We start from the raw sequence: 24791 nt of genomic DNA, 5'->3' as shown, positions 1-24791 counted from the left end.
CAAATATACTGGTCCAAGGTATAGATTTAGTTCTGTCAATGTAATACTTTACACCTCCCTTCACATCAAGTGTGTACAAAGCCCTCTTATCCACAGACTATAGATGGGGGGGAAACTGGCAACTTAGTTATCTGGTTTTACATGAATTGGGGAGACCTTTTGGAAGAAATACGTTTTTCTTCAAGTTACTCTCTCTAGGTTTGTGAATAAAAGGTTCCTCCACAGTTAGTGCTTGCAACTTACTAATTCCACAGAGAGATAATAGCAACAAGTAAGGCTATCTTCTAGGACAAGAATTCCATATTACAAGAATATAGTAGCTCGAAATTAAGACTCCTTGTTAGGATTATGTTCAAGTTCCAGGCAGGCCCTAGAGGTGGTTTCAGGCGAGCAACAGGGGTTTTGAAATAAGGCGGCGGCTAATTGTATAACTGCTAATTGTATAACGGAAGAGTAGGTCAATCCCAGTTTTTCCGCATATGTTAAATATAGCTGATAATGTCTTACTCTACATCCTGAGGGGGTCCATATGTTTGCCCCAACAGTAGTGGGCAAATCTTTTCCACTTAGCACTGCAGTAGGCTTACATGCCCTACAGAATTTGCATACACATGTGCCAAATTGCTGGATTCAGTTGCCTGAGGTGTGGGAGACTGAGCGTCCTCTGATATGGTGCCTGTAGATTTGGTCCCAGCAGAAGCTTTTTGTGAGGATGCTCTACATTTCCAACAGCATCGAGTACCAGGGCTGCCATGCTCAAGTCGGTGCCACTAGAAAAAGGGTCAGGGATACTTGCCTTATCGTCATCTCATATGGCCTCAGAGAGAGAAGATGAAAAGCGCAGGCAAAAACGCCCGACCAGTTCATCCGTACTACATTGACCCTAGTCTGTGGGTGAGGGCACGTGGAGGTAACATTTTGTCATTTTGTACAGTGGCAATCAGATCATTAGAGTCATTACCCCACTGGTGAAAGTACCTATGAAGCACTTGGGGATTCATCTCCCATTCAGATATGTTGATGCATCCTGCTTAGCTGGCCCACAAAGTTGTTCTCCACCCATTATTTTCCTTGCAGTGGTAAGTAATAGCAATGGAGTAGAGAACTAAAACAGAATATATGTGTTGTGCATTTTGAAGGGACAGAAAGTTAAAAAAAAACGAGATGATCCCTCACTTCCCTGGAGGATGGAGCGTGGACATGAATCTACAGCACTAAAAGATACTCACACATGGTTACAGGATGACTGGTGGGCAGCGAGTGGATGATGCAGGTGTTTAAGACAGTCCAGGTGCTCAACTAGAAGCTGAATGTAATTTTGAATGGCCCAATGCAAAATGTTTTGGACTGGAGCAGACAGATTAGGCACATGCGTATCGGCCCCATTTCTCCCTCCTCCAAACTGTATGTAGTACATTGCAGTCATGTTGTCCTGTTTTGCCTCAAATGAGCCTGCAAAAGGCTCTGAGTGGTAAACGGATTGTCATAACTGTTAGAAAACTGATGTGGCAATTCTGCTGTTGCCAGATCCAGGTACCCCAAATAGTCATATGGTTGTAACGTGCTCTATAACCCAACAGGGTATACGTGGTAATATTCACTTGCAGTGGTGAGTCGAGAAAAGGCCTGGCTAGCAACAAGCTCCTGCTCCACCAAAGGAGAGTGCTTCGAATCCTGGGCTGTATCAACACTAGACCTTCCCATCACCCCTCTGCTTGAGACCATTGCATCTTTAGACACTTCTGCAGAGGGTGCACACGCAGCCTTGGATGTGGCACTATAACAAATCATGAAGCCATCACTTAAAAAAGTTTCAATACTATTCTTACCATACGAGGTCTGAGAAGAAAAAAAATAGTATCCTTGGAAATGTCATCCTTTTTGGGTTTGGACAGGCTTTTCCCCTTGATGGCATCTAGCACAGGCTATTGAACGTTCTGGATCTTTTGTGACTGAAGATACAACTTTTTTGGCACAGATGGTGAAACCAAGCCTTTGTAACCATGACTCCACCATCAGTTTGTGCTGGGCAATGCTCTCGGCTCCATATTTAAAATCAACATGGTGCTCAAAGTTATCCATATTGCATTTCCACCATGCTTTTCTGTATGGGCAGGTACCCAACAGATCTTTCAATTTTTACAGAGGTCTCCTAAGCAACCATATGGAGCTTTACCTGGTCATGCTGCACTGCCCTCTGTAGGGCTGCATAGTAGGCAGTGTTTCTTGTTATCAGAGGAGGGGTAGGGGACACTAGCAGTGTAGGGCTCTAGGTCGGCTTCGTGTTAGGGATCTACATGGTAATCATCCCAAGGGTCATCCTCATGCCAGTGTGTGCCAATCGTAGAAGAGCTCTTGAAGATTATAGGGGCTACTTTGTTCCTGGTCAGAGTGCAAACAGATCTGTGGTGATTGGGGGAAGTGGGATGTGTGAGGCAAGGAAGATGCTGGGTTAAGCTTAGGAGTACTAAGCAATCCCACATTGAGGCGTGGTGGGAGAACTAGTTCCAGAACCCTAACAGTAGGTTTCTAGTTTGAGACTATAGATGCAAATTTGCATTAATGTATAGTATAAGAGCTTTTTCAGCTGTGACCAGAGAAGATACGATTAACTATCAGGACAAACAAAACACACTGAGGAAGCACTGAAGTCTGTTGCAAAATCGATTTCTATGGAGAGAAAAAACTGCACCAAATTCCAAGCAATAGAAACCTTTTTTGAGTAAGGCCTCAAATAAAGGAATGTTGGAGTCAAGGTTGGGTTCGATGCACACTTCCTAGCTACACTGCAAAGTAACATTAAAGAAAAATGCCATTACTCTACTGCTACACATTCTTTAATGAATATCGCTAGCTCACAATAGAAGACATGATCACTAATCTGCCCTTCTTTAGTCCTAGCCATTGTGACCCTAAATGGTGACCACAATTTGGATCATAAAACCCAAGGCAAAGTGGATCTTGGAGGTTGAACAACTTAACCAACCCGGGACCAATTCTACCAAAAAGCAATCTATTTGAACACGCACCATCGCACTCTTCAGCGAGCACAGAAGACACTGCAGGAACACCTGTTCTTTGCATTTGGGTAGCTGCATGCCTCACGGACTGGCAACCCTGGGACAGCGCTTTACTCGCTCGTCAAGTCCACCCAGGGAGATTGATTCACTCCGTCCCCAATTCCACGCTAAGATTTAATTCAGCGTTCCCACGGACAACTCAGCCCAAATTCATACTTCCGTCCTCAGGCATTGATGGCACACAAGATGTAATCTGGGACCCTATTATTCCCCAGCACCTGATTGCCCCCGATACACCCCACAGAGCCTTGAAACGTGGGTGTACTCCAGCTGCCAGACGCACTGCTTCCAGCCCCACAGACCTGATGATGATCCCAATTACTATGGATCGAAACGCCGTCGACTCCCCAGCGATAATTTAGGCGCCCTCTATTCAGTGGCTGTCAGAAAACGAAATTGAAAAATGTAATTGTTTAAATATTACGCTGTTTTTATGCACTGTATATAATTCTTCACATTACACTTTGCGCCGTCCACGCTGTCTTCACTGTCACTTGCGTCGCCGTAGTGCCACTCACCTTTGCACTCGTGCACCTAGTACAATTTTGGGCTGCTACCTGTTATTGATTAATTGCAGTGCTGATACCAACTGTAATTGTGTTTGTCCCACACCAAAATGTTTTGATGTGCTGATATAAATGAAGCCTTGAGCACATATAATAATCAAATTGAGTCTCCTTGTTCTCTCTGTGGATAATGCTGTATAGATATCCTATCTAATCGTCTATAAATAATACCGGTTGGGATATTGTCATTTGCATATATCACGGACTGGCGGGCACCACTACACTAAAACAATGCACTTTTTGTACTGCACCATGCCGTTTTGGCAGTGGCGCCACTGGTCAATAAAAGCACAACATTAAAAACTACATAAATCCCTCCAGTTTACATCCTAATGCGTGTCTGCTCAGCAGCATTTCTGAAAGAGGAGACCTCTATTCCGCATCAGCACATGTTCAAACAATTACCTGCCTCCAGATGTCCACACCAAGCTGTGAGAACTATTTAACGTAATCAGCGTAGGCACTAATTTTAATTCCTTAAAATTGCTGTTATTAAATATAGAATAGAAACATAAAAGCAGGGCTGAAGCTAAAGTAGGAGTAGTTTCTGTCCTGTAACTCCAGTTCTGTAGTAGGGGTATCTCTGTTATAGTCATAATCTAGTGAATAGTCCCACCCATGTGCGTGGACCCCGGCAATCAAAAATAATATCTTAGGTTGTCAGAAAATTGCAGAACTGCAAAGACACTTAAGAGAAAATTTAAAGACAAATAATGCAGCCTATATCCACAGGCTACACTGTCCAGTACTTCAACTAGAAATTCCACCAAAAATCCACAAACAGCAAAGCCTGTCCAGATTTCCCTTGCTTTTACTGCAAAACCCCTCAGAAATGATAGAGAGGAAGACCTGGACAGACAAGCCCCATAGGCTGCCATTATGTGGCTTAAATAGGATACTGTGCCTTTAAGAGAACCTTCCAGAACCTTCTCTCAGTATCCCAGAATGCATAGCAGGTCCAACTTACTTTCAGTTCTTTTTGAAGGCGTAAAACGCCAGACCGGTCGCATTCCTTAAGGAACATTTCTCTCCACCGGGGAGGCGGGAGGGCGCTTATGACTATAACAGAGATACCCCTACTACAGAACTGGAGTTACAGGACAGAAACTACTCCTTCTGTAGTAGGGGATCTCTGTGTATAGTCATAATCTAGTGAATAGAATGGCAAGCCCATCCCCACACCAAGCGGCGGTGGAGAAAAGAAAATTAACACCACTATTGTGCGAACAGATTTCGCAGCGAAGCCTGTCCAACCTGAGCGTCTGCCCTGGCATCAGTGTCCAGGCAGTAATGCTTAGCAAAGGTATGCACCGACTTCCAAGTGGCCGCCTTGCAGATCTCTGCAATCGGAACATTACGGAGCAAGGCTGTCGTGGCAGCTTTGCCCCTGGTGGAATGAGCCTTAGGCTTACCTCCTAAGGTCTTATTAGCTTTTTGGTAACATAGCTTTATGCAGGACACAATCCACCTAGAGATAGACTGCTTAGAGGTCGCAAGACCCGTCCTGACTGATCCATAATTGATAAACAATTGGTCAGACCTACGAATATCTTTGGTCTTATCCAGATAAAATTTCAACACCCTCCTAACATCCAGGGAATGTAAAGACCTTTCTGCTGGAGACGAAGGATTCTGAAAAAACGTAGGCAAAGTGATAGTCTGGTTAACATGAAAATCAGAAATAACCTTGGGAAGAAATTTAGGGTGAGTACGCATAACAACCTTAGCAGCATGAAATACAGTATAAGGTTCTTGGCAACACAACGCCTGAATTTCACTCACCCTGCGGGCCGATGTAATGGCCACGAGGAACGCCGCCTTCCAGGACAGGTGCTGCAACGAAGCCTTATGAATAGGTTCAAAAGGTTCTTTCATCAATCTGGACAGCACCACATTCAATTCCCATGAAGGCGAAGGAAGCCTGAAAGGAGGGAACACTTTCTTCAAGCCTTCCAAAAAATCCTTGATCACAGGGATCTGGAAGAAGGAAGTCTGTGAAGGGCATTTCCTGTAGGCAGTCAAAGCAGCAAGATGAACCTTAATAGAGTGTACATTAAGGCCAGACTGCGCCAACTGTAGAAGATAAGGAAGGATGACATCTTCCTTACAAGTCGTCGGATCATAGTTCTTAGACTGACACCAGATACAAAATCTCTTCCACTTGTAAGCATAGGAAGTCCTAGTGGAAGGTCTCTTAGACTCCTTCAGTATGTCCATACAATCTGCAGGAAGATTCAGATGACCATACTGTACTAACTCAGGAGCCATGCTGCCAAACTCAACGACGAGAGGTTGGGGTGCAACATCAGCCCCCCGAACTTCGTGAGAAGGTCCGGCCTGCACGGCAGCCGAATATGAGGAAGTAGAGACCGGTGAAGCAGGTCCGTGAACCACCACTGTCTGGGCCATTCCGGGGCAATCAGTATCATCCGAGCCCTGGACTGGGACAACTTGATGAGAACCGTCGGAATCAGGGGAATGGGTGGAAAAGCGTACAGAAAGCTGTTCGACCAGTCGATCCATAACGCGTTCCCAGGCGTCCCTGGCTGGTAGTACCTGGAGGCGAAGTCTCTGCATTTGCTGTTTTCGGCGGTGGCGAACAGATCTACGTCTGGAGTTCCCCACCTTGCGAAGACTTCTCCTAGTACTTCGTCATTTATAACCCATTCGTGGTTTTCCCGAATCAGTCTGCTCAGTGCGTCTGCCTGAACATTCTGCACACCTGGCAGATGGGTAGCCGTTATCGTCAGTCCTCGAGCCAGAAGCCAGCGCCAGATCGCCTGCACCTCCTGCGACAGGGTGCGTGACCTCGATCCTCCCTGCTTGTTGAGGTAATACATTGTGGTCGTATTGTCCGTTTGCACAAGTAGAGAGTCGTTCCGAAAGGACGGGTGAAAGGCCTTCAGTGCCAAGTGAACAGCCCTGAGTTCTAGGAAATTGATGTGGTACGTGGACTCCATCGGTGACCACGTCCCTTGAATCTGTAGGTCTCCGGAATGCGCTCTCCAGCCCTGGAGAGAAGCATCCGTCACGATAACCAGAGTGGGAATGTCCTTGTGGAAGGGAACCCCTCTGAGGAGATTCACCGCTGAACACCACCACTTCAGGGACTGAAGAGCATGCAGAGATAGACGTATCTTGTCGTCCCAAGATCCTCTCCTCTGATCCCACTGATCCTCCAAGCACTCTTGCAACGGTCTCATGTACAGCCGTGCATGTGGCGTCAGGAAGATACAGGAGGCCATCGATCCCAGTAGAGAAGACACCGTCCTCACTGTCGTGGATGGAGCGGCTATGAGAGCCCGAGCCTTCCGAAGCAGTGATAATCGTCGCTCCTCCGAAGGAGACACGCTTGCTGACAGCGTATCGATGGAGGCTCCCAAGTACTGAATGCACTGGACTGGAGTCGGAACCGACTTGGTCATGTTGATGTGCAACCCCAGCTTGTTCAATAGAACGCACGTCTTCTGGAAGTGCGCTTGCGCTTCCGTGAAGGAGGCCTTGATCAACCAGTCGTCCAGGTACAGGTAGACAAACATCTTGTTCTTCCTTAGGTGTGCTGCTACCACAGCCATGCACTTTGAGAATGTTCTCGGCGCAGACTTCAGTCCGAATGGCAGTACTGTGTATTGATAGTGATTGGCGCCGACTTGGAACCGCAGGAACTTCCTGTGTTTGTGTGCAATGGGCACATGGAAGTAAGCATCCTGGAGGTCGATGGCACACAGCCAGTCTCCCCGTTGCAGCTGAGGATAAATCTGATGCAACGACAGCATGCGAAACTTTTCTCTGCGAATCCACTTGTTTGCTTGTCGCAAATCCAGAATGGGCCTGAACTCGTTCTTGTCCTTTTTTCGAACCAGAAAGAACCGGGAGTACAGAGAGACAGAGGTACGACTTCGATCGCCCTTTTCCTTAACAGGATATCGGCCTCCGCCTGGAGCTCGCGCAGCGGATACTGCGAGCCGGCCGGAGGAAATCGATGGAGGAGGGCTGATGAACCGAAGACTGTATCCATTGCAAACAATATTCAGCACCCACTTGTCCTGAGTAATTTTTCTCCACTGTGCCAGAAAAGATTGAATGCTTCCCCCCACCGGAGCGGGTAACAGTTGACGGGGAAGTAAGTGCTCAGGGCCTAGACCCGGCCTGGCCCTTAGTCGCTGGTGCCGACTGATGGCCTCCTCTGCCCCTCTGGCGTTTCTGGAATGGTCTTCTGAACTGCTGCTGTTGTTGTTGCTGCTGTTGTCCAGAAGATTGGCCACGCCCTCTACCTTGACCACCGAACCGCCGTTGGAACGGACGTTACGTCTTCTTGGTCTCCTTGGGCTTCTCTAAACCCACCGCTGTGAGCGTTTCAGCTTCCGCCTTCATGCGGGCCATTTCGTCGTCCGCGTGCTTCCCGAACAGGGTTTCGCCAGAGAATGGCAGATTGGCAACCCGCTGCTGGGCGTCCGGTTTCAAAGACGTAAGGCGGAGCCATGCATGTCGTCGCTGGTTTATTCCGTGGCAGAAACCATGCGCAGCCAGAAGAGAAGAGTCGGCTGCAGCGCTGATGACTTGATTCGCCACCAACATCCCTTCGTTAAGCACCTCCTGGAAGTCTTCCCGCTTGTCCCGCGGAAGAAGATCCACAAATTGTTGAAGTGATTCCCAGAGGGCTCTGTCATACCGACCCAACGAGGCAGTGGCACTAGCTGCCTTCATTGAGGTCGCCGAGGTCCCACAAACTCTTCTACCAGATGAATCCAACCACCTTGATTCCTTATCTGGCGGAACTGTGGAGGAAGGCGTGGTGGCATGTTTGCGCGCCGCCGTCACAATCACCGAGTCTGGAGGGGGCTCCAGCCTCAGAAAGGCCGGGTCCGAGTCAGGAGCCCGGTATTTCTTCTGCAGTCTGGAAGGTGCTGCCTTAATCACCGCTGGAGTGAGAAAGAAGTCCAGGGCCGGTTCTTCCAGGCCCGGCACCAGTGGTAGTAACGGCCGAGACAAATGTTTCTGGTGGAGCGTCTCGAAGATGACCGAAGTCTTCGGAGTGGGCACTGTCAGAGTAATGCCCAATTTCGCCGCACCGCGTAACAGCACGTCCTGGAAGGACACCAGATCGTCGACCGGTGAAACCCTCGTGTCCGGCGAATCTGACACGGTCGGGGAGTAGTCCCTGGTCCCAGACGACCTGGTCCGTGAACGAGACCTGTGTCTCGTGTGGCGCCGTCTAGATAGAGTTGAAGACCTGTGACGCAAACGGTCCCTTCTCCCGGAGCGGGAGCGCGATCTCCCAGCGCGTGGCGCTCCACCGGTTTCCTTGGAGGAGTCTTCCGTGGCCTCTCCTGGGGTTTCGGGGTAGGCGTACCCTTAGGAGGTGTCGGAAGCAGAGGTAGTGACACCGACCTCGGTGGTCTATGAGGAGGGACCGGCGGCAGAGGCTGCCCCGCAGGAGACGGCGGAGGCAGGGAGGGGAGCGGCGGCTTAGCCGGAGGAGCCTCCTTCGGTAGAAGAGGAGGGGTCACAGGCCTTGGAGGCGTATATACCACCGAGTACACCGTGCCCAATGACTTCTTCGAGGAAGGGGCCTTTGATCCAGACCCTCCAGAGCGTGAACGACGCCTCTTACGTCCTCCACCAGATCCAGCGTGACTTTTGGCGCCAGAATCCCTCCTGCGCCTCTTAGAGGAAGTTGAGATCTTAGGTGACGCTGATCTCTTCCTGCTCGACGTCGAGCGTCGTTTTTCAGGCGTGGAACGGCGATCCCTTGACTCTGGCGTCGAACGCCGTCTCCTCGACGTCGAGTTTCTCTTCCTCGACGCCGATAGTCGCTCCCTCGACGACGAGCGGTCAGACCTCGACGGCGAGCGGCGACTCTTCTTCTTCGATGACCGGTTCCTCGCGGTCCTCGACGCCGAGGAGCCCCTCGACGTCGAACTGGTCGACGGCGACCGGCTGTGTCGCTTCGACGGCGAGCGCCGGTGTCTTCGTCGACGGCGATGCCTCGACGTCGACGACGCCGTCGGCGGTGACTTCGACGGCGGCCTGGTCAGGCCTCTCGACGTCGATCTTCCACGCTGTCTCGACCCGGAGCCCCGGGGTAAGGGGAACACACCGTCGTCATCCCTCTCGACGTCGCCGTCGATGCTATCGACGTCGACGGAGACCGGGACCTTTTGCTGGTCTTCCTGCCTCCGGGGAGCCCCCCAGAGGCCTCAGCAGGGGCAGAGGGGAGCCTTCCCAGCCTGCACAGACCCACCTGCAGCCTGCAGACGCCTCTCTTCTAGGCCTTGGAGCCTAATCTTCTGCCTTTCCTTCAGGGTCCTTGTAGAAAAGGCCTGGCAGATGTCACAATCTTCAGGGACATGGTCATCAGGGAGGCAAATAATGCAGACGTCGTGAGGGTCAGTCTTGGCCCTCTTCCTTCCACATGCTGGGCACTTGTCGAATAAAGCAGGCATTTTAGATCCCTAAAAGCCTGAACAAACACACACAGAAGTGAAAGGCAACACCAAGAATCAAGTGAGAACACTTTCAAAATCAAAAAGTGCCAAAAGAGTTGAGGAGCCAAGATGGCGATCGGGACGGCCGCATAGTCCCTCGGCTCCGAAGACCTTTTCCTCCCGAGCCCACATCCTGCCTGTAATCCTGTACTAAAACGGCACACTTGTGGTGACGAGCACCTCCGACTACTTGCGGCACAATCCTGAGGCTTGCGCTTGCTTTAATTTGGAGGATCCACCCAGCTACGGTTCGCGGCCCGCAACAGCCCTGAGTCCGGAGCCTCGAGTGGACAGTAAGGCTGGTCACCGAGTGAACAACAGCGGCCACCAGCGACCGAGACGTGCCAGACGGGTCATGGCTGACGGGGAGCAGCCGATTTTCGAACAGCATATCCTGTCGGCTACGGGTGCAACTCCGAGGAGTGCCTGACATGGTGCTTGGTGTAAATTACACTATCGTAGAAGCCTTACTTGTTCACCGCCGGGAACCTGCTTGCGCATTGTCCCGCTACCGGCGGGCGGCTCCCGGATTTGTTGCTTATTTCATACCGTACGAGGCCAGCGTTCTACTCGGCAGTTGCTTTTAGCTTATACTGGGCCTTGGCAGACACGAGAGTGATACAAAGATGCCCGAGGCCCCTCTACCTGCAAATTTGCCCCGAATCTGGGTGGCCCTGCCTGTGACCACAATGGGCAATACGGAATGCAACCGCGAAGAGTCTGAGCCCCAAAGTGATCGTGGATGTCTGGAGAAGGGAGACTCGATCGAGAGGGGGCTTGGAAGAGTCCTGCAATATGGCGATCTTATGGCAGCCATTGTTGCCCTGCGTCACGACTTGGTGCAATCTGCCCGACTCCTGGGTAGTAAGGTGGATGAGATTGTGTTTACACTGGGGCACTCGAGAACGTCTGGTCAGTGGGAATACGATGATATGCCTCACTCTCTGCCCGGCTGCGACAAGATGGCTGCACTAAACGACATTGGAGGACTCGAAAATCCTATTCCCGAGCCTTTTCTTGTTGAGGATCCGGAGTGCCTGGGACGACGTGTGGACATTGGTCTGGAACCGCGATGGGTGTGTCCGCCCCAGGCCGTGCTTCCCATGACCCGGGGGCCGCTCCGGCTATGGTCGGACATAGATGCTTTTCTTCCTGGCCCTGCTTTGCTGAATATCGGGTGGAAGATGCGCTCTCGGGCCGGGCCGGGGTCCCTGGAACAACGTGAGAGAGATCTAGCATATGTCTGGTTATATCAAATCGACGCTCCTGTGCTGCTGCTTGCGCTCGCCTGGACACTTCGACTCCCCGTACAGATTGAACTGATCGCCGATACTATGGTGCGCTTTGTTAGAATGGATAAGACGGGACAAGGATGAGCGGTGCCTACTATGGACTGGTGGACCCTAGCCGATGTCTGATACGAATGTGTGCCGAGCTGACTTGCCTGATGGCGCAGTAAGCCGACTATGTGCCTTGAGAATTGTTTGCTAGTACTGGATTTTATTTTTTGCTCTACACCCTGTGCTGTCATAGAACTTGCGGGAGGGTGCTGCCGGGGGACAGATGGAGGGCTCCCCTTTGTTTCTCATCACTTTACTGTAGTCATGGATTCCGCCATCTTGGTGTTTCTTTCCTCCTCCCTTCCTCTCTCTTTCCCTTTCTGTAGGGTAGTTTTCTGGGGCGACAGACACGCTGTTAGTGGGGTAGGCCATAGCCATTACGGTGATGTAGGGTGGCGGGTGTTGGGGGGGTTTTGTTATTTTAGTTTGTTTTGTTCTATGGTCCCTTTTTAGTAGAGTTGGCTGTATCTTCTTTTATCCTTTTCCCTATCGGGCATTTGCGCTTGCCTCTATTTTGTTTCGGGAGGGTGGGTTTTTCGGATGATGCTTTCGCTAAATTGTGGACCATTGTTTGCTTTATACTCCTGGCCTGCCCTGGCAGGCGTAGTGTGCTTTAGACCGTATTGCTCATCACCGACTTCTGATCGCATGGAGGATACGCCCCTCCCATCTCTCCCTTTTCTCGTGTAGTGTGATGCCTCCGATGATATAGCCACGGCTGCTTCTTTAAACTATAAAAATGAAACCTTTTCCATCCTAGTGTTTCGTGGCGCATACATACCATGTGTTATGATTGTATTGTGAATACTCCTGAGCCGTAAACATGTTTAACGCCTTTGCATTTAACTCCTGATTTTGCGGCCGGCCTCCGTGGTTGTTGGCCTGCGCTTGTACTGCTTTACTCGAATCAATAAAGGTTTTCAAAAAAAAAAAAATGCCAAAAGAATCCAATAAACCCTTGAAAAAGGGGGAGCTCAATGCACAGGGTCCTGTAAGCAGGAGCCGGAAAAAAGAACTGAAAGTAAGTTGGACCTGCTATGCATTCTGGGATACTGAGAGAAGGTTCTGGAAGGTTCTCTTAAAGGCACAGTATCCTATTTAAGCCACATAATGGCAGCCTATGGGGCTTGTCTGTCCAGGTCTTCCTCTCTATCATTTCTGAGGGGTTTTGCAGTAAAAGCAAGGGAAATCTGGACAGGCTTTGCTGTTTGTGGATTTTTGGTGGAATTTCTAGTTGAAGTACTGGACAGTGTAGCCTGTGGATATAGGCTGCATTATTTGTCTTTAAATTTTCTCTTAAGTGTCTTTGCAGTTCTGCAATTTTCTGACAACTTAAGATATTATTTTTGATTGCCGGGGTCCACGCACATGGGCGGGACTATTCACTAGATTATGACTATACACAGAGATCCCCTACTACAGAATGTTCCCTTCACAAATGGCTGAGGACAGAGTAGCTAAAAGGAGTATAGACAAGATGTCCAGGCACTGAAAAACAAGTCACGGACTTTCAGGGACGAAGCTGAAACAGTGTAAAGCATGAAAGGCAGCATCAAAAGGTTCAAAATCATTGCAAGGGTGGAAGAGATTTAATTGCCGCTTTAACTGATAGACAAGGTATCAAATTAAAGGTTGCTCTTAACTGTATAGTAAGCTGTTAGGTACAAAATGAAAGGGCAACCCTGACTCCAACTAGGGGAGTATAGCAAGACTACATAAATGACCTGCTTTGGAAAAGTTACCAAACTTTAACAGTGGGTTACCCATATCACAACGATCAGCTTCTGAAGGATAACTCCAAGTAACTAATAATGAAAGCGAATGACTCCAAGGTGTCAGAGGAAACAGCAACAAGTGGTCCGCTGCTTCCAATAAGGCAAGTGGGAGCCACGGTTAAAAGTAACTAACAAGGGCGTTGCCTTCACTTTTTCAGACGTCTTACAGCAAAGACTGTATAGACGCTACCAGGATGTAGGTAGTAGGAAAACATTCCCTACCCCCACTCAGACTATAGATTAATGCTGCCACTACAGTCCGTCTAATACAGCCTGGGTAGAGAGGGCTGTACCACTCAGAGAAAGAAAAATATTAAGTACACTTTGCGTGTCCCTCTACCTCAGCAGCAAGCTCTATGGTCACAATGCATGTACAAAGGGAGTGCCCTCTGTGGACAATTTTGATTGTCATGTGTAAAAAAAGTGCCCCTTTTTGCATGGCTGCCCCCACTTTTTGTCTGATGTTGATTCTCTGACAAAGCGTGCCCTGGGTTCCTGCCAACCAGGTACCCAGGGCCTATGTTCTTTCCCAAAATCTGTACTGTTGCACAACCAAATTGGCACCTCTCTGGCCACATAGAAGTCTCTTGTAAAAGGCACCAATGGCACTGTGACCACGGAAGGCCTTATTGTGCCAACCTTAGAGGCCCTGTACCTTTACGCTCACACACTGCCATTGCAGGCTGAGTGTTTTGGTGCAGAGAAAAGTGAAGTCTCAACATCCCTGTGTGCCATACCTACAATCCACTGCCTGAGGCAAGACACCCCTCTGGCTGGGTGCACCAAACCACAGGTGAGGGTACAGAGCATGAGCCTAAGTCCATTCTTAGACATTGTAAGTGCAGTAAAAGTCATTAAGAGTATATGGTCTGAGAGTTAGTCATTACGAACTCCGCAGCACCAGAAGGGCTTTACTGAAATCTGGGAAGTTTGATAAACTTCTCAGCACATTAAACCCACAATGATTCCAGTGTGGGATTTAATGAAAAACGCCCTCAAAGGTTATCTTAGAGATGCCCCCTGAAAAACAATCCGACTCTAGTAGCCTGGCTGAGTGGCTGCTCCCCACCTGTCACTACCAAACACGTTTCTGATGGGTCCAGAGCCTGCCGCTCTCAGGGTCCTGAAATAAAGCACATCCTTGGTCGAGGTGCCAAGCTTCCTCCCCCAGGATGGGCAGGGTCCACGAAGAGGAAGTTTCAATGGCTTGCTGCCTTTTTAAGCTGGCTCAGTCCTTAGCTGCTCCTAGCAACTGGCCTACACATGTTCTGGCCCCCACAGGTTCTGACCCCCACAGGTTCTGACCCCCACTTTGGGTGGAAGAATCGGCGGGAAAAACCAAAATAGGAGGAGAGGTGTGCCACCTTTGCCAACCCTACCCCTCAGGTGGGGGAGGCGAGGTGAAGCACAACTCTCAGTCCCAGCCAACTTGAAGATGGGGTGGGAGGGGGGGAGCTCACCTGAGTGAGGCTTTTGCCCTCCCTCCTACTGGAGGATGGTATAATAGGGGGTGGAGGGACAAATTGGTCCCTACCTTTACCTACCTGAAATGCCCCTAAATTTAGTATTTAGGGGCAACCCTGAACCTGGCCTCCTCAGACAAGAAGAAACAAGAAGGACCGAAGAGCCGTGCTGAAGGAAGAATAGGAGGACACCAACTGACTTGGACCCAGCCCTACCAGCCTGTCCCAACCTCGACCTGCCCCAACGGAATCCCGGTGTGTCCTGAAGCCAGCAGCCCCCCAGAACTCAGGAGGACCTGTCCTACATTCCCAACAAGACTTGGTCTCCTGTGAGCACTGGATTAACTCACGAACAGACCCTGGCTCAGGCCAAATGCGCGAGTCTGCACTTGATGTCCACAGCTAAAGTTAGAAAGGCCCAGCACCATGCGGAGGTCTCTCCAGCGATCCTGACCTGGGATCTGGTGATCCCTGACCTACACGAAGTCTCCAGCAGACACCTGCAGCCCCTTTCTGGAGGATCCCCCTGACCGCGACCAGAGCTGGTAAGAAAAACCCAGTGCCAAGACACCCCTGCACCAGATGCCCCACGGCCTTTGGTGGTCCAACCAACTGTGTCCCGCAATCCCTTGACTTCCTTACTTACCTCTCCAACCGGTGGTCGCCTCCAGAAGATCTTCATCCCCGCGCCTGCAGGGTTTGCAGCTCCTAGAGAATCCCTATTGAAAACAGGGCACCCAACGCTATAACAGCACCCTGCACCCACCCGGCCCTGTGCCACTGTGGGTGCACTTTGTGTGCTAACTTGAACCCCCCTTTGCCCTGAGCTTAAGTCTAAGAGCTTTACTCCCACAACCTTGTGGCCTGCTCGTGAGCAGCCACCAACTGAGGCCCCTATCTCCCATCTGATAACATTGGGCCTCAGCACTCTGCACCCAGCCGCCTAGTGCCGCTGATAGTGCATCCTTGACCCAGGGGGAACCCTTGTTCTAACCCCAGAAACCCAACTCCCAAAACCAGGTACTTACATGCAAACCGATAACTTCATTTCCTTCCATAGGATTGCATTGACTGCTTTTCTGTGTAAAAAATTTTAACTGAGGAGTTGAGAAATTGTATGAACACGATTGAAACTGTACATTTACAAAAACTGATTTACTCACCTTTGACCTAGGAAATTTCCCAGTGTGATATCTAAGCATATCACATGGAGTAGAAAAGTAACTTAAAGATGCATCTGGGACCAATACCAATCAATTTTAATGATAGTGACAGTAAAATAAACGAGAATAATGTCCACCTAAAGTGCAGCATAAAATAGCTATTCTCAATTACCCTGAAACCACACAACCTACAGTCATTTAAGAATACAAGCAGTACATTTAAAGTTTTTTTTCAAAAAGCCACTCCTTTAGCATCTTTGGTTGCCAGCAGAATTTAGAATAAGGCCTACATCGAAAGGAACTCTTCATTTACTGCAAGTCTTGGGGCAGGAAACGCAGTCCTGGCACTAGAGATATAAACAAAGATAATGTTTCCAAAAAGTAACAAATGGAAATACTGTGCTCCGGTGGGATGACCACCCTGGTTACTCAAATCCAGACACATGTGTAACGTAATGAATGGTAAAGACAACAGCCGTGAGCAGCCTATGGCGTACAGTTCGATCCATCCATACAGAGTGCTGTGGGGGCAAGAAGCCCCAGTAAACAGGAGTAATTTCAGCCAAGAGGGTCTTCTCTCATACTGGAGGCTCTCGAGAAAGTTCTGCGCCTTTATCCAGGCTGGCTGCATGAGTGGGCTCCTGAGGGGGGGTGGGGTGCAAGAGATATTAGCTCCCCACAATGTGACCTAAAATTCAGACCAATAGGCTTTCAATTAACCATTTAGTCAACGTTTGGACTGTAGCTATTTTTTCTAATACTCCATCTCTTATCGCTTGAAGGAAGATACCCGCACATTTGCAAGGTGAGAATTTCTCCCAGATTTTTTCAAGAAATCAAACTGCTGTTCAATCGCTTTAAGCAGTGCAAGACAGAGTCCACTGCTGAAAGAATGAGGAGTGGGTTTGAGGAGGGAGAAATGGATCTTTAGAGTGCACTGGACCATAAAATTACTTGGGTCAAATGTCGCTGCAGAATGAACAAAGGCAGACAAACATTTCATTTCAACTAAAGAATCCAATCCCATTACAGCGACTGGATGGAAGAAAATCCCAGCGGGTGAGGGTGCTGTATACAGGAAAAATGACAGCCAACAGAGCAATGGGCAGCTTTTCTGGTGGACAGGATGCGGATGAGAGTGAGGCGTGGGCTGTACGGGCAGTTGTGGAGGATGAGTGGCACACTTGCACTCCCGGTTCCATGGGATGGGCGTGAGGCAGAGTCCACTAGGAGATACTTGCACTTCTGAACATTGTGTGATACTTGCACCATAACGCAATCTCTTGGTTACTGAAGTCTCCAAGCGCTAGCCGTGTCCTACTGGAAGGAGTGCGAGTAACACCAACTCCTTGTGTTCACCTCCGTGCCCAGCTTTTGGCAGCGATAAATTCAAGTGTTCATCAGAGAAAAGGGGTGCAAAACGATTAATTTTGCGCGCCGGCCAAATTAAGATAATCCTACTGGCTTAAAGAGATACCCACCCCAATCTTCTTTGCTCGGAGACTCATGAGCAAAACCCTTTACTGAGGGTATCGGGGCAGTACCAGAAAGGATCGGAGGGGCTCCCATTGAGGAACCAGCTGTTCTAGTGCACGGATGCTGCTTCGTGGTGCCAGTAGCGAAAGTATTCAATGGTGAAGTGCAACTGCTCCCCCTAGTGGACATTGGCGGCGTGAGGCGATGGAATAATGACAAAGGCAGACTGTAGCCGGAGAAGAACCTGTAAACCAATAGCATTTGGATTGTGTGCTTTGGCAATTGTTCTTTGAAAAGCGTCTTCAGAATTGGAGGAGGAGGCTTGGTTGTATAAGCCTTGCTTTCCTAACCCCCGACATCTGCCTTAAAATTAGAAGAGGGTGGCTCCAGGCTATGTGCACCGGCGTAGCCTTCCCAGGTATTCTGGAGAAAGGAAGCTCGGAAGCAGGCTCAACCTCACAAGTGGTCACAGACCTAGCAACCTCTTTTGGTGGGATTTGGCCTGGAGGGGTGATTCGCACCAGGATGGCCTGGGCATGTTAGGTGGGATCCGGAGGCAAGAGTTCCCCACTGCTGAAAGAACGAGCTGGGTGTGAAGTAGCCATTTGGCAGAGCAAGCGGTCGGGCTGGTTTCTGGCTCTCACAAGGGAATGCGCCGGGACGTTTACCATCCAAAACAAGCAACAGGTGTTGCGGAGTTGGATACTGCATCGGGTACAACATCCCGCCTAACCAGGGGCAACAGCCTCCATCCTGCGACCGCCGTGGTGCTCATCTTAGTGGACACTGACAAAAACGCAACCCTCGACCTCGGATGAATGTCACCCCAAAAACACTAGCCAGATGCCTGCTCAGACATAGAACATCTTTGTGAGGTTCAGCCTCCACAGACTGCTTACCAGAAGTGCTCCAGTGCTTCCACCCACTGTAAGCAGAGTCAACAGCATAAGGAGGATGCAAAATCCTAATCCCATAAAACAGAGGAACACTTTCCAAGCACTTCTCCTTCTACACATGGGAGATCAAGGTTAAGCCAAGTCTTGCCTGATTCCATGAAAAACAGCAACACTGAAAAGTGGGCTCTCAACCTCTTTTGAAGAGAAAGGGTTCTTTTCAATGGCTTTTTTCCCTGGTTCTGCCTGCACCACAGGGAATTCCCAGGCAACCAAGAGTGGGGCTAGCAAAACGACAGGCTAATGTCAACGGTATTTAGCTCAAGTACTCCGCAAACAAATATAACATTTGCCAACTTATCACCAAAAAGTTTAACACATGAAACATTTAATTACGCAACCATTAAAATGTAAAGGACTGACCAAAAGCAGTTTTGCTGCGCTGGCAGCTGTGCGACCGACTGGTTGTCTACAAGCTTCTCCCACACGCTTCTTTGTCCTGGAATACACACCCCTTAGGCCACGGCTATCCGTGCCTTTGGGCCAGCAATATGTGCAGCTAGGGAAGAGTAACTCCTGGCCTGGAACTGGGCTAAAACTTGCAATAGACATTCCTATTATCAAATAACTTTTGAACTCCACTCCACATACCCAGTCTTCCAACCACTCCACTCTAAAAGTGCGTGGGGTAGATTCATGTATTGTACTGGCCAGAATTATTACTTTGGAACATAGTGTAACTGTTGCCCCAGTCATTCTCCAGTACTTTTCTGAACCAGGTAAGTAGAGCCCATCCAGGACCAGTCCCTTGTATTCCTCTGGACTGAAGGGGACACTCAGTAGGATCAGCCAGGAAACATTTCCGACTCGGAAGACGGCGCTTTAATTGTACCCCACCAGAGCAGCGGCAAACAATAGCCCATCAGAGAAGCCCTGCTGCTGTTCCATAGGGAGAGATGGAGCCTGATGCTGAGCCTCAAAGCAAAGCCTGCCCGGCTGTCCAAATCCAGGCCAAACACTAGTGGGGGTGCCAAATGCGAACCAAAGGCAAGAGTCTGCGGTCAGCTGCCATGATGCACTGCACTTCTCCTCCCGAGGGACCATTACATGTCAGGACCATAGAAAGCAATGCAGCTTCTGCGGAGCCTGCACTCCCTCAACACCCCAACCCATGGTTTGGGAAGGGGAGGCGGGGGGTCAAGGTGTGGCATATTCTGCTTATCTTAGGTACTGAAGCTCCTTCCTTCTCAGCCTGCAGGGCTGGATCACCCTGTTCCTAGTATAGCTCAAGTCACACAAAGTCACTATGGGTTAAAGGTCTGGTAGGACACTATTGACGACCCGTATAACCCAACAATTGGAGTGAACAATTTGTTCATGGGCACGCCGGGTCTCATCAGTGCAGAACACAGTTGCCACAATACTAATATCGTCTGCCACTTTCCATCATCGATACAGTTTCCATAATGATAGACGGACACTGGAAGCATAAGCACTATGAAAAGGATTGTGTTCCTTGCCCTGTAGGCATCTGTTCTTGGCATGTAGTGCGGCAGATTCACATGCAGGGCATAAGTCCGCCATCTAGTGTTGGGTTCGGATGATTAAAAGTTGTTTTTTGTTCCAAGACGTTTTCCTCGAGTCACGAGGCTCTGTGACTCCTCCTCTTGGTAATACTGCGCATGGTCATCAACTCCACTGCCAGATTGTTTTTCAGCAGATAGGTGAGAATGGAATTGTACTATGAATCAGCAATGTGATGTTCATGCAAGGAATGTCATGTAAAATATGTAAACTGCAACCTACACAGGACTTTTTGGGGTGGAAGGAGGCGAATGTAATTCTACTGCCCACATGCAAGGAAAAGATGCCTACAGGGTAAGTAAGATTCCATTCAAGGCATGTATGCTGTAGATACACATGCTGTGCATAGTCTAACGCAGTCCCACTCCCTAGCTAGTGGTTAACCTGTGGGGGTGGCAGTTGTTTGAAATAGTTTTTATTACAGCTTGGCCAACATTTGCTTGCTGACGGGCAAATACATCAACACAATGTTTTGTAAATGTGTGTGGAGTAGACCATGTTGCCGCTTTGCAAATAACAGCAATTGGAATGTTCCTCTAAAAATGCCATAGAAGTTCCTATGTTGCAAGCAAAGTGAGCTTCAGGAGGAACAGGTAGAAGCTGTTTAGCTTTAGCATAACAAGGTTGGATACATTTCACTATCCATCTACAAATCCTAGATTTGGAAATTGAATTTCCCATACGAGGATATTTGTGAAAGCAATAAATAACTGTTCAGTCTTTCTGAATGTTGTAGTCCTATCACTAGAATACATTAAAGCTCTTTTAACATCTAAAGTATGTAACGCTCTTACTGCAACCGAGTCAGTTTGCTGAAAGAAGACAGTTGTTTCTATTGATTGATTAATATGAAATTTGGACACAACCTTTGGGAAAAATGTTGGGTTTGTCCTAAGCACTACCTTGAATGGCTCTACGGTTAATGCCTGAATTTGACTTACTCTTAATTGACACAATAGCTATTAAAAAGGCAACCTTCTAAGACAAGGGTTGCAATTGGCAAGAGTGCAACAGGTCAAATGGAGGCCCCATAAGTCATGTTAGTTAAATGTTTAAGTTCCATGCTGGAGAAAGCTTTGTAATTATGAATAGTCCTTCCATAAGAGCTTTAACGACAGGTATTTTAAGTAATGACAAATGCGGTCTACTTAGCAAATATGCAGCAATAGCCGCCAAATGTAATCGTATTGAAGTATAAGCTAACCCTGTGGTCTGCAAATGCAATACGTATGTATTTTCTGCACTTGTTCAGTTAGGGGTTTAACTTTTTGTTGCTGGCAGTATATAACACAGCTTTACCATTTTGCTCCATAATATTGTCTCGTGGTAGGTTTGCAAGCTTATTTAAGAATATTCATACACTGTTGTGGTGAATTTAAGTACCCAAATTCTAAGACTTCAGGAGCCATATCACAAGATGGATCTTGGGGTGTCTTCGTGTACCTCTGTTCTGTGTGAGAAGGTCTGGGTTGAGATGAAGCATCACGTGTGGGACTACGTATCGATAACCATGGTTGAAAGCCCATGTTGGTGCTTTAAGCATCATTGTAAGGGATGTTTGCCTGAGCTTCAGGACCACTAATGGAAGAACTGGGAGAGGAGGAAAAGCGTATGCAAGTATCTCCGGACTACTTCATCCACACAGCATTGCCCTTGCATTGGTGGTGTAGGTACCTGCTTGCAAAATGGGGGCAGTTTGCGTTCTCTGTAGTTGCAAACAGATCTACTTGTGGAAACCCCCATCTTTGAAAGCATGGTAGGAGGGCGAGGGGTTCCCATTCATGGAATTTTTGCTGTGTCCTACTTAGAAGGTCTGCATCTTTAATGCTTGTTCCTGGAACATGTTCTGCTAGGAGAGGAGTTTTGTGCTGTATCGCTTAACTCAATATTTTCAGTGCTAAACTAGACAATCAGAGAGTGCATCACCCCTCTGTTTTTGTATCTAATACATAGTTGTCATATTGTCTGTTCGAATCAGGACAACTTCCTGTTGTAAGTGAGGTAGGAATGCTTTCATTGCTAGGTGAACAGCTTGCAGCTCCAGGTAATTGAAAAGGAGACCCTTGTGTTTGAAGTCCCATATTCCCTGAATTGTAAGTCCCATATTCCCTGAAATGTAAGGTTTTGGAGATGAGCTCCCCAACCCATAAAGGAAGCATCCATCTGCTGTCAAAATTATCTGGGGAACTGGGTCTTGAAACTGCAACCCTTTGGATACATTTTGTGATTTCCACCACTGCAGAAAGTGATGTGTGCGGCGGTCTACCAACACTAGATTCTGAAGAGAACCCTGTGACTGAGTCCATTGATGCTAGAGCTCTTCTTAAGAGGTCTCATGTGTAGTCAGGCATGTGGAACTATTGAAATACAAGATATCATCATGCCGAAGAGTCTCAGGAATATTTGGACTGAGATTGGAGTTCCATTTTTGAATTGTTGGATCAATGTGGTTTATTCTGTCTGCATCTGGCTATGCCTACGCCAACTGTGTGTTGAGCAGGGCTCCTAGATATGGTGGTGTTGTAGCAGGTTGTAGATGTGACTTTTGTATGTTGATGGTGAACCCCAACTGATGCAGTAAGGTTAGGGTTTGTTGTGTATGATGTTTGCTTTTATCAGTCAATCGTCTAGATAGGGAAATACATGGACTTTTTGTCTGCGCAGATGTGCTTCCACTACCCTTGGAGCGGTGGTAATTCCAAAGGGAAGAAGTTTGAATTGATAATGGTTTCCTTGAAATAGAAACCTTAGATATTTTGTGCCTGCTGGCTGGATGGGTATATGGAAGTAGGCATCCTTTCGATCTAAGGCAGTCATGAAGACGCCTTTTTGTAATAATGGAATGAGTTTCTGAACGATGACCATAGAGAAGTGTGCTGATAGGATGTAATGATCGAGTGGTCTGAGGTCGAGAATAGGGTCCTAAAGTTCCGTCTTTTTTTTTAAATGAGGAAGTATAGTGTATATACCCCTGTTCCGCGATACTGTTTTCGGACTGGTTCCATTCCATTCCATTCCATTGCTCCTTTTCTTAATAGAGCTGATGTTTCATGTTGTAGGAGATTTTGATGTTCTATTGTGCAGCCGATGCTTCCTCCTCATCCTCTTGTTGTCGACCGAAAATATCCGTTACATCATCCACTTTTTTCCGCTGCATCTCTTGGCATCTAGTGCATCGATCTCCAAGAGTTTTCTTCTATCGTAAATAACTTAAAAGCTTCACAGCTTTCCTCTCGATGATTAGAGGCATAAATCACAGATGGAATGTTAGTCGGTATCGGGATATTTAGAATGACAATTAGGACAGAAACTGAACGGAGTGCGTTCCATTAGAAGGTCATTCTCTGATAAAGTCAAAGTGACTGTAGGCCACGGCGTCGAGTCGAAAACCTGCGACGCAGAAGGGTAAGGGCTCGGAACGGAAATGTAACTACACGATTGAGACGGATCCTGTACTAGCTAACTGAAGGAAGCCTGAAAGATTCTCGAACCGGAGCGGGAGAGATTACATCCGAACCAGTCCACGGAAAAAAACAATCTGGCAATAGAGTGGATGACCATGCGTAGTATTACCAAGAGGAGTCACACAGCCTCGTGATTCGAAGAAAGCTTCTTGGAACAAAAATCAACTTGAAATCATCCGAACCCAACAGTAGGCGGCGGACTTATTCACAGCATGTGTATCTACAGCACATTTCTTGTACATAATGTTTAGGACATTCAGATGTTTTGCGCTCCTCACCATTTCAAGTGCCATACCTTTGTTGTAGCAAATAAAGACCCATCCATTTTTAAATACACCAACCGGACGATACTCTGTCTGGGTCCCAAACCTCCCAAAGTCTGCTGCTGTAAATCAAGACTACTCGGTTTCACTTCCCTGAAAGAATCAGTGTTCAAAGCATGTTCGAGGCACCGGAACACCAGTGTCAAATGGCAGCTCACTCCAGACACTGCCCAGTAACTCCTGTCCTGGAACCAGAGAAAAGGCTTAAAATTTGCTGCATGCATTTCCCGGCTTTCATAGTTTTCCATTCATTTCTTTGTTGTTAAAACACCAGATAAAATTTGCGGATTCTACACCATCTGCTGCCTCTGACCATTTTTATGGAAGCCCAGGAGTAGCAGGTTTTATGGTTCTCAGCCTTGTCATTCAGATATTAATTTTTAAGTTGCAACTATACTGTGTGTAAATGTAGCCTTTTCATGTGCTGTTCATCGGCGATCTACATCTTTCTTTAGAAAATCTTTCCTCTTTCAAGCACCAGAATTGAAGCGGCCTACTCTTTCATAAAAAAATATTTCTGCATGCTCCTAAACATGTTATGTACAGAACTGGTCAGCTAATAAACTTTTTACTCTACTGCAATTCCTCCATTCGCCACTGGGTGTCAGACAAGCTGCACTGTACAAGATACACTATTAACAGCTACGGTTTATTTTCTCGACAAGGCCAAGACTGCAGAGGTACAATGGCCGAAGCGTTGGTGGGGGTAATTGACACACTCAGCATATCGAGCATGTAGGGATAGGGCTCAGCCAGTCTCAATATTTACTTTTATCATCCCACAGTCCTTGCTCTTAGAACTAGACACTGTTGTACAAACATCAACTATGCAACCTTGGGGCTGCATCTCTCATCTCCTGCATACTGTACACAGCAAAAGGATTTTTTTAATGGCGCGTTAATACACATTATGTTAGTAGGGCTATTAACAAAATGATAAAGGAAACAAACGAGCTAATACCACAAGTTCTTGACTTGTGTTCGGTCTATCACTCCTGGGCTTCCTCTGTACACACTCTATGTAACTAGGTACTTACCTGTGGCAACAGATTAGCTTTGCACTCTTCCTCTTCCACCATCGAGGGACTGAGTCCATAACTTTAATTCCAAAGGTATTTGTGAGGGCGTTGATGACCAGAGTCCATACAACTCATCACAACTTGTAGCGCTGGCTCA

At 48.0% G+C, this 24791-nt stretch overlaps 1 protein-coding gene across 3 annotated transcripts in view; it reads right to left on the bottom strand.

Annotated features, from left to right (window-relative positions):
• KDM4B (lysine demethylase 4B) overlaps positions 1 to 24791 on the bottom strand; it is a 374991-nt gene that overhangs the window by 264737 nt on the left and 85463 nt on the right. The window lies entirely within an intron of this gene.

The sequence above is a fragment of the Lissotriton helveticus genome, chromosome 12 (assembly GCF_964261635.1).
Source record: "Lissotriton helveticus chromosome 12, aLisHel1.1, whole genome shotgun sequence".
Classification (NCBI taxonomy): Eukaryota; Metazoa; Chordata; class Amphibia; order Caudata; family Salamandridae; genus Lissotriton; species Lissotriton helveticus.
The sequence above is the reverse complement of the archived record's forward strand: the minus strand, read 5'-3'. Positions and strand labels throughout refer to the sequence as shown.